General features: G+C 30.4%; 1 long non-coding RNA gene across 1 annotated transcript in view; it reads right to left on the bottom strand.

The window, feature by feature from the left end:
* LOC109610048 overlaps positions 1–15,486 on the bottom strand; it is a 64,487-nt gene that overhangs the window by 35,500 nt on the left and 13,501 nt on the right. Inside the window, exons 2-3 of the long non-coding RNA XR_002192587.2 lie at positions 14,508–14,580; positions 13,456–13,491 (exon numbers count right to left, since the gene is read on the bottom strand). This is a non-coding gene — a long non-coding RNA (uncharacterized LOC109610048). The remainder of the gene's footprint in view (positions 1–13,455; positions 13,492–14,507; positions 14,581–15,486) is intronic.

Raw genomic sequence — 15,486 nt, 5'->3', positions numbered from 1 at the left:
TAATATTATCGCTTACGTAACAACTCAAATTATTCACTTCATTGCAAAATGACCGAAGTCTCCCATACAATAATTTAATAGTTTATATATGCTCGCTTTTTAAAATTTAAAATCTAATATTTTATATCATGTAAATCCACGAAATTATCAAAGAATTCGATAGGTATAAATTCTCAAATGTAGAAGAATTGTAATTTTCTTAAAGAATTTTTTCATTTTTTAAAGCAACTTAATTAAAAATTAATACTCTACTAATCCAATTTTTTTGTAAATGTCAATAGTATTCTAATAGAATACTATCGATAATATAAGATGTACATGTACTTTAGAATTCATCAAAAAATACGATTCCGTTTATCTGTATTTCAAAAAACGAGCAGTTAAAAAATAACTTGAGAAACACGAGCAGCGCGTTAAGCAAAATATAAGCTAGACTGTGTTAATCGCGTATCTCAAAATTCTCCGAATTAACATGCATATATTCAAATTAACGCGAGCTGCGTAAGTGAGCGCGCGAAGGACTCGGAGCCTTAATCTGTTTTAGCGGGGGCGTCAGTAAAAAACCGTCAGACGGCAGAAGGCAGAGGGCAGAGGGTAGTCGCGCGCTTTTTCCAAGACGGGTGGAAGAAACGACCCCGGGCTTCCCAATTAGCGTTCTTACCCCTGCTTGCGTCTCGACGGCCAACACTGGACTTCAGAACGGCGTCGGGATGCAAGAGAGCGAGATAAACCGCGCGATAAAACGGTACACGCTCTCGCATCACCCATACTCTCGCCTCGCTCGCATCTTTTTTTTCCCTTTTTACTCATTCTACCTTCACGCGCGCGCACGCCACCGGAAGGGCGTAAAGTAGAAACGGTGTTGAAATACGGCCAAGAAAAGTTCATATCCCGCGTCGCATTCCGCTGACTTAGGTGACTCTCAGAGATTTAACGTGTAAATAATATGGATATACAGATATACACAAGAAGTTTCTAAATATTTTATAAATCTATGTGAGAGAAATATGTCGTGGTAGAAAGATCATCGCAAAGAAAATTTAATTAAAAATCATATGTTATTTATAGATATTTCCTAGCGACTTGTTTCATTTATTTTTTAAACTGAATATAGATAAAAATCAGATTTCTTTTCGTCTATAAATTTTATCGTATCACTTGATTATTTATTGTTTAAAGTTCTTTGAGAATATTAAAGTATCAATTTAATTGCAAGCGATTGAAAATCTAGAAAATATTCCATACAAAACAGATGCAAAAATATACACAATACACATACTTCATATTCTTATTATAATATTCATATAAATGTAAAAAATTCTATTATTTAGTTAATACCTTTGAAAAGTCACACATTAAAATAAAAAAAAGAATATAAAAATTCTCTAATCCAAATCTATTTATAATATTATATTTAAAACAAATATATCCATCTACACAAAAAATAAAGTAAATTTTTTATATTATAAAATTTATTGAAAATACAATCGTAAAATTGACATTATTATAATAACCATGATAAGTTTAATAAAAATACACATTTTTAACACGGTTATTTAAATCGAGATGTTTCTCTTATAAAAATATCATTAAAGTATTCTTTATTCTACCACCAAATGTCGCATTTAACTCAGCAATAAAAAATCTCGCCAACGCTATGCAAACGCGTAATTTGCATTTCCGCAAAAGGACGAAAATTTGGGAAGACGAAGGGTTGAGAGCCACCGGACGCGGGTAGCTCGCTATTTTCAGGCCTTTACGAGAAATTCACGCCGCCGAGGTAACGTGAAGGAATTGTCCTCAGTCTTAGCGCAGCGCACGAACGTAATACGGTCAAAATACTTCCCATTAGATTCTACCAGAGGCACTTCCTTTTTTTCTCATTTTTTCTTTTACGCCGGCGACTGTTAAACGCACGCGACTGAGAAATACACGACAGTCAGTGGCGCGACTGCCGCGCGCTAATTATTTAATTATTTATTTACCGGCTTCATTTCACCGGATTATTCTCGCGGCCGGCCAAGTTTCATTCTTCATCGCGGCCTATTAGCACGCACTCCACCTTCGCGGCTCCTACAGACGACTAATTGTTTACAAAGCGGCTCTCCACTACTCGGTGTTTACGTACTAATCAGCCCGTGTACATTTTAAACGAGTTTAATTTCGTTCTTTTGGCTTTGGGAACTGCGCTGTTTACATTATGCGATGAAATTATTGCTTTTGAGAATTTTTGATCATCGCTAACTTGCCTTTGTTAATTACGAATGCTGTAAATTTTAAAAGGTATCTGACTCTGTGTACAATAATATATTTCTAATCGTGAAAAATTATTTTCGAGAAATAATTATACAAATATTCAAGTGAATAATTATATTTATAAAACAAATCGGAATTATTTTTTTTAATGAATATATAAAATTTTATTGAAATACAGTTCTAAAAAACAAAAGTAATGAAAATCACAATTCTTTAGAATGTAGAAAGATATTTTAATACATTGCTTGAATTTTATTTTAGCATGCATGAATAAATAAGAGTTGCTCACTAGCTTCACAGATAATACTTATATGCATGTATATTATTTTGAGATTGATGTAAAAATCAATTTATTAAAACATTATAAATGAGATATAAATTCGTGTGTTGCAATTTTATAGTCACATTTTTACCTCATTTTATATTATATTTTCAATTAAATGAGTAGGAATACCCATATGCAGCTTGCTCAAATGTCTTATATTTAAAAATAGCGTGAGTAGTGTGTTGCATTATTTAATATAGTAAAATAAACAATTGAAAAACAAGCGTCATTAATTGGATATGCAATATTTATGATTGATTATATCATTATATCTCTTTATAATAATATGTCATCTCTAATAACTTACGTACTAATCAGCCCGTAAATTACATACCATTTCTGGTTTTAATGTATAACAAATATTTATTTATTTATACGTATAAATCATAAATCCATTCTATATTATATTATATCATATTATATTCATATTTGTCAAAATAGACATCAATAATATGTTACCGTTGAAACTGTCACATGATGATTAAAATATTATTTTTATAATAGCTTAATTTGCACTTCGAAGCTAAACTATCGTATGTCCGAAAAAAATAAAGTTTAGAATTTTCATTTTATTGCATTATACACAAAATTTATTTATATAATATATAATGTTTTATTTAGTTTTACGATCTGAATAATAAATAAATTCATATATAGCTTTTTAAACTTTCATCTGTATTAAAAAAAACCTATAAAATTAAATTAATTATGTATGTATTTCATAATAAATTTCTTTATATTTTATAACTACATTTAAAAGAAATATATATACGATAGCATAGCTGTGTGCGTGAAAGATATATATAATTACAAATTATAACTTATATACACAAAACGTGCAGAAGAAACTTGTAATATTGTAACAGAAACAAAAAATGTATCAATATATTTTTGAGTGAACAAATAAACAAATTTTGGCGCAGGCCACACAGAGAGAGAACGAGAATAAATAATAAAATTTACCCTACAAAACTAAATCCGCATCCCATTCTTTTGCTTCCTGTCTCATTTCGTTTATGTTTAATAATCACAACTACTCCAGCAGCTGGACCAACATCTGCTGGACCGGTTGGTCATCTCGATGTCCGGTCTCAAAATGTATTCTCGATATATATATATATATATATATATATATATATATATATATATATTCTTTTCTCGTGCGATGCGAACCGGTCGCTACTCTGGTCCATCAAGATGCTTTACGCATGCTGTACGCAGACTAGTTTGTCGGTTACGGAACTGAACGCGTTTGACTAGCCTTTAATTCCGGTAATGGGCAAGGACTGGTTTCGAAAAATCGCATCTTCGAGGTTTCATTCCTCATTGCTTCCTGCAGCAAGGAGATCAGTAGGTATCGTGACGTCGAGTAAAACAGAATTCGTTTCGCAGTGACAAGTGATTAAATGAAATTTTAATAATTATATATAATTTTTTAAAGTGACACGATTTATAAAGTGATTCATATAAAAACACAAATAAAATTCTAGAAAACTCTTTTCAAATCAAAAAATGTTGCTCTCTTACAAAATTAAAATTTCACTTAATTATTTTCTTGTTTAATTTCACAATATTTTATATACAATAATCTTTATATAATCTCGCGGAAATTATTAGAATTTATCGCGTGTCTTTAATAGAACGAAAATTATTTGAAAAAATTATATATCATCTGCGGAATTTTATAAATAAATTCCATATAAATTTCATAAAAAATTAAATATAAATATATATTAAATTTTAATTAATTAATTAAATAAACATACGTAGGCGTGTTACCGACCGATTCTTTTGGAGCAGTTCAGAGAACAGAAATCAGAAACTTGCTCCTAAATCGCGTAGGTGGCTGTAGCAAAGCATCGAACATCTACGATCAATAATTAACCCTTCTTCTCTGTATTTAAGCAGTTCACAAAATGGCTCCATACGCCATCTCTGAGAAAATCGTTGGACGAGTTATATGATTTGTCTTTAATCAACAAATGCGTTTTCTTCCAAAAGTTTCAAATTGTTATTTTCCGTAGTAAAAATATCAACAGAACCTTTTTAATGTTGTATCGAATAAAAAATATTGCGGAAATTTCATCAAAGATGTAACGCTAAGTGTTAAGAATATTTAATGAAATAACTGCATAGCAAACACGACATTTTCTAATGGGACAAGTTTCCTTTATCAGCTTTACGCACCGCACACAAGTTTGCGTAAGTCCTATTATAGGGATGCAACAAAAGGGGAACGTATTTTCTTGGTGGTCGTAATTTACTGAAAACGGTGTGGCACAGACATCAAGATTAATTCAGGTGAAGTCGGTCAATCTTAAGGCGACAGCTGCCGCTGAAGGAATCCATTAGTAGGCTTACGGTCACCATCGTCTTTCCCGGGGGTGACCAGCACCCATCTCCGACGAGGGGAAAGCATAACTCTGCTTTTGTTCGAGATAATAAGCCACCATTGTTGAGATACGCGGATCCATCCAACAGCCTTATTGTCCATCGACCCGTTTCGCCAAGAACACTCGCGATAAGAATGAAATTCTCGAGATTTGTAGACCAGTCGCGAAATAAAGACGAATCATACCATTTTCAAGAATGCTTCAATTGTTTTTAAATCCGAACGATTATTTAGTCGATAATCTTTTAAATGATGCTTTTATAGACGTGTTACTTTAAATGATGCCCGATATTAACTGACTTTTCATATAACTCTAAATTCTCCGCGTCCGGTTTTAATAATTAGATTTTTTAAATTATCTAATTATTAAAACCTAATTAAACATCTTATTAAGATTTATATATGTGTGTGTCCATTTTGATCAAAAGATCACTCTGTAAAATGTGAAATTTTTTTAAGTTTAAATAAATATATACTCAATATATTATCGATTAAATATTAATCGATATTATATATTATGAGCAAATAAAGCAATTAAATATTAATTGCTTTATTTGCTCATAATTACCTCAAATAACTTTGAATGTATCGCATGAATGATATTAAATATTGAGACATTTTAATCTATGTTTAAGTTATTAAAATAAACCAAATTTGTGTTATTAAAATAAACTAAATTTACAGATAATTCTGTATTAGCATGAAATAATTAAGAATATGTAAGATATGAAATAAATAAGAATATTTAAGTTAAAAAAAGATATACATTTCTGATAAATGCATAATAGATAAAATTGAAACAAAAATTTATAATTTAAAATTATCCATCTAAAACATTTAATACAATATTATATATTGTATTAAAATCACATTGTGACATATCAACGATTGAAAAATTTATAAGAGCCTAAAAGATAAATTTTCTAATAAACTTTTGTTATTTCATATAAAGAAAAGATTTAGTATTGCAATCAGAATATGTTTCAAGTAAAACGCTTTCTTCGAGACGAGAAATATGCGTAGCAATAATAATATGAGTTGCGCAATAGAAATCCATCGCGAGCATCATGCCACAGCTATGGGATCGCCTTGGCTCGTGAAGCGGTACTGCACCCCCAGGAACAAAGTTATATCGGCTCCTGGTGCCGGGATCGGAATCGTGGGGTGAGGCCCCGCTGCCCGTTCCCGAGGGAGCGACGAAGTTCGGTGATTACCTAGGACTCTCCTAGGAGCCGAGAGTTTCGTACTTCGCTGGCTTCGGGTACCTAACAGTCGAGCAAAGTAACTAAAGTTATTCGGGAGTGCGTGGACGGTGCATGAGAGGTATGGGGGTGGCAAGAAGCTCGCGGAATATCGGAGTCGGGAGAGAGAGGAAGAGGCCGGAGGGATGCATCGCATGATACGTCTGCATCGATGTACCCCTGGCCAAGTAATCGCACTCCTGGGAATACCGGAAGATCGTGATTGAACGGAATCTCCCATGCGATGCGCGTCTCAAGTCAGTAAGTTCTTACTTTGGCAAGCACGCATTGAACGAGCAAAGATGATGAATAATGTCATGTACGGATTATTTCGATCTCGTGGGTATTCGCGTTTAGATCAGATTAGAGAACCCGCAGCTTCTCGAAGGAGATTAAAACTTTCGATGCGAAATACACTGATTTTAACATAAAAGACATTCAATATAAATCATCAATATCAAGTTATCAATAAAGATTTGTCAACTCTGAATTAAATTTTAAAACGAAGACCGTAAGTTTTCGAAAAGAAAAAAAAGAAAAAGAATTCATTTATAATTTAATTTTTTTAATAATTTGGTTAGTCGATTATATGTTAAACATTTGCTATACTATTTAAATAGTAACACTATGAAAATATCTATAAAACTCTATTATGTTAATATCAATTTTATTTTATGTGTGTTTTAAATTCTTTAATTATTATTATTCTCCATTAGTTTTTTTACACAATTATAATTTTAATCTTATTCCTTTTTATTAAATTAAGTCAATTGCATCAATTAAATAATTTTTATTAAAATTAAATCAATATTTATAAGACAGATAAATACATATATGTATGTATGTATTAATGTATTATAAATGTCTGTATCTAGAAAACATTAACATTTCTAGTTATATTTGACATTTAATGATTTATTTAATGATTCCATTTTTTTTCTTTCTCATTTAAGAATAAACATTGAAAAAATGATATAATATAATCGTAAAATCAAAATCTATCAAACATATACGAAAGTCTAAGAACGTGTATAAGACCCTACATTAAAACTCTCTTTCAACGTTCATCAAACGGTTCTCTCAACCACAAGCAAAAACGCAGTTAGACCTGTCAGAATTGAAACGCCTGTGACTTCAAAGGCTACGAAGTATCGTAAGGACGAGACCTTGTAATAACCATAATTCAATATGGCCGGTAAGATGGTAGACACCCCAAAACGATCCAAGCATGGACTTTCATAGAGGTCAGAAATGGGCTATAGTTACCCTTCCTGCATTGACCGCCCCCGACGATATAGATGCTATCTAAGAAGGGAATCCGGCATCTACTATTGTTCTGTTACGAGAGATCTCGATGCTTCGGCACGACTGCATCCCGTTATCCCTTAAAGTTTGCCGGAGAAACTTTATCTTGACGTGAACTTCTCGGTACAAGTATATACGAACAGCTATGCATAGAATTCGATACCTCTAAGATTATTTCAATTAATTCTATCTAATGTAATATTTAAAAAAAAAAACATTGATAAAGAGATCTTTTCTGTAAATATTTTACAATAAAACATAATTTTAACAAGAAAATATTCAACAACTAAAAGATTGATTATCACATATTTGTATACAATATGTTTAATCTTGCATATCTTGTATACGTAAAAAAATCTACTAAATAATCTTATTTTTGTAAGAAGAAAATTTAAATAGTTCATAATTTTTATACATAAATAACTTATACAGCTTTAATCAATTTATTTTTATATCTCTTTTTTATTTATTGTAACTTTATATTGTTTCCTATTATTTTTAATTACAATCTTTTTATATGTTTCATTAATTAAAATATTAAACAGGTTTGCAATTCTATTCTGCAATATTTTTCTTCTACATAACCGAGTTTAAGTATCAAGTAATGAAATCAAGTAATGAAAAATAAGAAAGGGGAAAAAGAAAGAGAAGAGAAGAAATAACTGCAATTTTAAATCATATAATAATTTTGTAAGCAACTATTGGTCAATTTTTAATTTAAAAATCTCTAAATCTCATAGATGATATTTTTTGCAATTTCTCTTAAATCTGTTATTCGTCGTAAATCTTATCGAATAGAAAATCAATATTTCGTCTCTTAACGATAACTACCTTTTCCAACTTTCTCATCCTCTTTATTCGAACCGCAACTACTATTTGGCTTGATTCAATGCTACAATTTTTGTTCATTATCTAACCACATTCAATAAGAAGATTGCTCGAATCAGAGTCTAACAAAGACTTTTCTATGCTATATAATTTGATAACGATCGAATCATACAGAAAATTAGTCATACCATTATTATTCATTTATTTTTCTATATATAGAATAGAATTTCATTTCTTTAATTTTTTTACTTTTCCTCAATACGTTTTATAAACTTAATACATATTATTATTAAAATATTTTACTTTAATAACAATATTAATATTATCATCAAGCAGTTTTTTAAAATAATGTCTTGATATCTTTCATCAAAATGAGATTAATTAATTTACAAAGATATCATATTATATTACAATCATTTTCTAAGAAACGTTTAGAATGTCGCCTAAGGTGGTCCATATTGCATTATTTGTCGCTCGACCGTTAGATCGAAATGTTCGGACCCCTTCAAATTGTGTTTGGTCGGCCATATTTTTCTAGAAGGCTTACGGGAGGGGTAAAATCGCTTTCATCATAGAGAAGAGAAAGCGAGATGGAGGGCGACGTTGCCGGGCCAGAAGTAGCGAGGGGTCGCCCAATCAACCCCCAGCAAGCCATGTCTTACCCTCTCTCTACAAAGTTATCTTTCTTGCCCCTGCTCTGAGAACACAGTTAGGATACCCTCGAAATTCTCAACTATTGACCGAACCACTCTCGACCATCGTAACGATCAATCGGTGCTCATACTACGTTACTAACATAGAAGACGCAAGTTTCTTTAATATCACTTATTTACGTTATTCATGTTACGGTAATTCTATTACATGATATGTTGCTCGTTTCGCGGACATGAAACATTATTTGAAATAAAATTAAATCGAACTTAAAAAGTATAGAATAAGTAATTTTGTAATATAATAGAAAAAAAAATTATAATTTTTATAATTGCATGTTATTGCGAATAGTTCTTAATCACTATTGAGAGAATTGTAAATATAAATCCAGCTTGTATTTTTCTTGTTAAAATAATATTTAATAATATCAAGCGATATATTTGCGATTGATATATTATATTTATATTCTGCGATTGGTAATATAATTTAATTAATATTTGCTAACATACAAAACTTTTCAAATCGAACATGTTTTATACCGATTGTTCATTCGTGTAATATGTGAAAGCGCACTTTCGATTTCGGAGCAAACCTATTACGTAGCTATCGATTTTCCGCATCCAATCAGCATGAGTGGCCAAACTCACAGCGATAATGTCAATCCCATTTCGCGAGCCTCTCGCAAAGTTATCCCATATAAACTTTCGGCAGCTTAGACTGCGTATGCCAGATGCGTTTACAATCTCGTTGAACCTTCAGACTTTTACCATAGATTTTGCTACGCCGAAAAATAAGAAGAGTCATGAGCCAGACGTAAACAAAGTGTAAATTGCCAAATTATGCGTCCTGCACAATATGTCACAATTTGTGATTTGATTAATTTGTCTCATAATAATCATAATTTTTTCACAATAATAATTCATCATTATATCTTATAGCAAGATCATAAGAAAATGTCTTTTCCGCGACTGTCTTTGTTACATAATATACGCAAGGTTTAAAGATTGCAAATACGCAACATATGCGGTTTTTACTCTGTAAAATCACAGAAGCCACAGATAGATAGTATAACGGTCATCAGAACGCATAGCAATTACCAATGACCAAACCGTACGACTGTTCGACGAAGCGTCGATAATTCGGGCTTGCCTACTAACGTCTCTAATTTCCTTGATATTCGCGTCGAAGGGTCCTTCCGCTCGAGGAGCCTAAGGATGCCAGAAATATCTCCGTGAAGATATAAACGCCTTGTAGGATAGGCCTGCAGGACTTGTATTAATTTCATATCCCTTCCGCCGTCTGACGCCAGGACTGCGTTCAATCATCTATTTATTGCCGGTCGCGTCCAATCCGGTAATACTCTGTCTCTCTCTTTATATATATATATATATATATATATATATATATATATATCTTCTCGAGATATCGCTTAGATACGAGGGAGTGACGACTGGTCATTAATTTCCACTAGCACCCTACTAAGGATCCTTGATGGAAAACACATTACGAGTTTCACCTGTAGAGTGACTAAATTACGCGATCGTATTAAGATTTGATAAATGTATCGAATAAGATTCTCGCCACTATTACATTTTCAATATATAGTTATAATATATCCAATTAACTTATTTATAAATGATTAATAAATGATGATTTTCTGAATAAATATCGTTGCATTACTAACAGAAATTAATATTACTAATAAAACTGGCAATATTCTAAATTTATATTTTACAGTCAAACAGCTAATAAGAAATATATATTTCTTGAAATTTTTTAAACTTAAATAGAACAGTTTAAAAACTAAATTGTAATTAAAATTAAATCATAATTTATAACGCATCCATATAAAATCATAGTATTAAATTACAAGTAATTTTAAACGTTAATTTCATAAGCTAAAATAAATGCGATAAGATTAATTATGTCATTTTATACTTTCAACTTAGTATCCAAAATTGAGAATAACATCTATATAAAAGACAGTATAAGCGCATTTGACGAACGAAACTCGCGATCAAGGTAAACCACCTCGCATGCAGCTTCCGCAAGCGATCCCTACGGAGCTTTGTGTGTCCGGCGCCGCAGTAAACGTAGAAATCCCGAAACGGAAATCTCGAAAGCGTAGCGGAGAATTGGGACAACGCGCCCTTCAAAGTATCGCCGAGACGCGGGGTGCTCGGCGCGCGAAGTTGGACGCGCCCTATTAGCGAAAACGAGCCGGTTCCTTGCTCCTAACTGCGAATGCGCCGCACGCTGAACACCGTAAAGGAATTTGCGGTCCGAGTTGCTACGCTCTCTCCGAGATCTGCAGTGACCTTCCACCCTGGGCTCCTGCTCGTTCCTCTCGCTCTCGCGCCACCCATCCCGACGGTTTACTTCAGCCCCGATCATCCGTAGCCGCCAGTCACCCCAAGGCTAGTTTCTCCCTGGAACCCTTAAGCCCAACTATCCGCAGAAGTTGGAATCTGTACGTACCTATGCCGCGACGAAGCTACAAACTCGCCCCTTTTCGTACCGAGCTTCATCGCTCGATATAGCCATCCCGAAGATCTCGCACGACATGTAAAGAGTATTAGTTCTGCTGACTTCGATGATCAAGAGGCTCAAATTACCATGACAGAGACCGTAATAAGAGAAAGCACGTATAATAAAATTCGTCAATAATAAAGATTTTGATGTAACATTTTAACATTACGCATGTCATAATAATCAATCATTTAAATTTTCAAAAATAAAATAAATAATTTTTATATAAATAATTTATATAAAATAGAATGCGGCAATTTATATTACTTTTTAAAATATCTCATTAAATTTCTGATTTTTTTCTAATTTTTGAAAATTTATTTTAAAATTATTAATATTTTATTTTTTAATAAAAATATTAATATTTTAATATTTTAATTTAAAATTTATTATTTTATAATATATATATAGCTTCATTATAAACAGCATATAAATTTTCTGTCTCTTAAGATACTTCTCAGACTAGAATACTTTTTAAATAAAAAGTTACTTTCTTTGTTATAATTCATAATTTTTATCGAATAATCCCATATAAATTATTTTAAAATATTCAAAGATTTTTTAATAAGGAAGGAAATCATAGAAACATAATAAAAAAAACTATTTCAACATAAATATTACAAAGAATTTAATGTAATTCCGGTTTTGATTCTGGTTTCTTCTTCAAACCGGTTAGTTTACTTGCAACGGAACTATATGAACTATCTATTTTTATTTTGAAATTGTCTTTCAGCATTAATATTAAAAGATATTATCAAGAATCGCATTAAATCAATAAAATAATTTAAAAAGTACCCTATACATGCTATGAAAAATAGCTAAATTCGCACGTAAGATATTGAATTCGCACAAGATCGCTGCAGGCAAATCATCAAGAAGGCAAGAACAAGGGTGCGAGCGAGAAAATGATAGGGGGAGAAAGAGAAAGAGAGAGAGAAAGGGAGAGAAAGCTTTCATCCAACCAGCAAAGACGATAAACACCCGCGGGATTTCATCGAAGGCGGAGCAACTAGATTATGTTCGATGCAAAACTGACGGCAATTATCGATGCCGATTGCCAGTATCAATAATTTCACAGAGACCACTAATTTCTATGTGTGATTTAACCACTCGATTTGAATTTAATTAAGCTTAAGTTACAAACGGAAAGCCCGCAAAGTGTAAGGCTAAACTTGGAACGATTCGAAGGAGTACAAGATCGATGCACTGGACAAACGTCATGCGATAAGCTTATGTACCTTAAATAAAATCAATCATTATTGATATTACCTTAAGTAATATCAATAATGATTGATTTTATTTAAGGTACATAAATCATGATATATCAAAACTAGCGTAAATATATTTTTCAACAATCCGATCTCATTCGAGGTAAACAACAGATTCGGAGAATATTTTTTACTACTTTCTTAATTAATACAATAATGGATAACTTGAAAAAGGTTAAATAAAACTATGATATATATTAAATTGTATACAGATCTTACAAAAAACTAGTTTAGCTATTAGTATTAAAAAATATTAATATCACTATATATAAAAAATGACACTATATATAAATGAAGAGATATTAATTTGATATGAGATATACATATAAAAATTTTAATCCCGTCTTAATAGATTTGCATTTGCTGTAATAATAAAAAAATTTTAGCAAAACTATATTTGATAAATTAAAAAAGATTAAGTTGAGAGTTAAACTTTTTCAAGTTACACACAGAATAAATAATATACACACTACATATAATATATAAAAAACTTTTCTAAAAAAAAAAATAAAATAAAAGCATACGCCAAGTATAATATATAAAAAAGTATCCGTACTTGTATGCAATAGATAAAAGTTAAAAAAACAAAAATTTAAGATGCCATATATTATTTATACATACTTGGCGTTTTTTACATTAACATAAAAATTAATTACTCACTGATCGATGCATAACAGCGAAGTTGATTACGTTGATCTATAACATACAAATAAAAAAAATCTAAATTATAAATTTAAGCAAGATTTAAAATATAATATATTCAATGCATATAATAATAAATAGATATCTATAATGTATCTTTACAATATATATATATATATATGAATTTTGAAGTTAATTGTATAAATTCACAATACTTCATAGAAAATGTCGTACTTTAAATAGAATATATAGAGCAAATCATGCCACTATCTATCATAATTTAATATTCGCCCCGTAAATATTATGAAATAGAAAAATGTTACAATTTTATTGTTTTGTCATTCGAAATTTAAATTTTTAAATATTGATATTGTAAATATATTTGTAATAGAATATCATTAAGATAAAATATAATTTAATGTTCACCGATACAATGTGCACTTACTCGATACGATGTAGGCAAACATAGAATACAATCTTGATCCGTATTAAAATTATACATATATAGCATTGTCTATGTAATATATATATATATATATATATATATATATATATATAACATGTAACGTCTAATGTAATTAATATATTGGAAAGTGAATAATTATTGTAACAAAATTTTTATTCGTTTTTTAAAAATTTAATAAAAGAAATTATAGAATTTTCAAACATAATTTTTTTTTAATACATAATAGTTTTAGATATAAGATGTATCTATGAAATATGTTAATGGAGAAATTTAAATTTTGTATAAATAATCGACAAAAATTATATTACAAATTTAAATAAGACTTGAAATACATATACTATATGTATACGATATTTTAAAAATATATAATATTTTATATGTATATATTTTTTGTTGTATACATGTATATATTTTATTTTGTCTAGTAATTATAAATTATAAAAAACTACTGTAATAATTACTATAATAACTTTTTAAATATAAGCTTCTTTGTATAGGATATGAACGTTTCTTTTCTTTGAATTTCTCTTATTTAAATCATTCAAATAAGTGAATTAAATTAATGCAATTTATAGTATACAAATATACAGATAACAATGCTCACCGTGTGGTTGCTCTGTCGACGCCCGATGCCTCTCCTAGGCCTCCTCCTCCTCTCAGACACTATCAGAATTGATCTGTAATAGACAAATAAAAAACCCAAATTATAGCAGCAAAATAATTAATATTTCAAAAAATTATTATTGTACGCATTGAATTTTATATTCGATATAGACATAATACATATAATAATAAACACATTAATAAAAAATAAGAAGCAAGTCGCAGCGCACAAATCAATCAGCTTCGGGAAAGAGGCAATAATACACTTCGAGACTTTCGATTATCGATATGCCTTTTTTAGAAAGAAATCTAACTTCTAATTTTCTTATATATAATCTAATTTCTTTATCTGATAAATTTTATTTTAACAACCTTCGGAATAAGTACTAAGTAAATTATTGTATTAAATAAATTATGGATTTATCAATCGAGTAACTCTTTCAAAATAATAAAAATGAATCCAATTTTTATATAGAAATTTACATAAGATAAAAAATGTTATCGCGTAAATTATCGTGTCGTAAAAATGTCGCACAATTAAGGCACCATTAAGTTTTTATATATTAAGAAAGAGAAATGAAGAGAAAGAATTCGCATTAAGGAATAAAATAATCTCACGAAATCGAAATTTATCTCCAAACACATTAACACAGTTTAACAGTCTAACAGTGTAGAATCACAAATCTTTCTCCGATTCGCGATCTTACAGTAAAGAGGCAATCTAGAGAAAAAGGGATCTTGGTTAATCTTTAGCTATTGTTTTGATCTCTAATGGTGAAGCTATATAGTTCCGGTCGAAACCGCAATCTAATGATATTACAGATTCACCAATCGTCGACCCGAAAAGACAGTGTTATTCGAACTAACTGCTGGTACAAACTGATTAAATTCTGAATAAATCCTCTTTGTACAGTTGCTAAATTGAATTAGTAATCAATCAATTAAATATATATTTTTTTAGCAATGTTTTAGCTGTATAT

Source organism: Camponotus floridanus, unplaced genomic scaffold, assembly GCF_003227725.1.
Source record: "Camponotus floridanus strain SB8 unplaced genomic scaffold, Cflo_v7.5 scaffold6, whole genome shotgun sequence".
In the NCBI taxonomy this organism is placed as follows: Eukaryota; Metazoa; Arthropoda; class Insecta; order Hymenoptera; family Formicidae; genus Camponotus; species Camponotus floridanus.
This window is presented reverse-complemented; position numbering and strand designations above follow the sequence as displayed.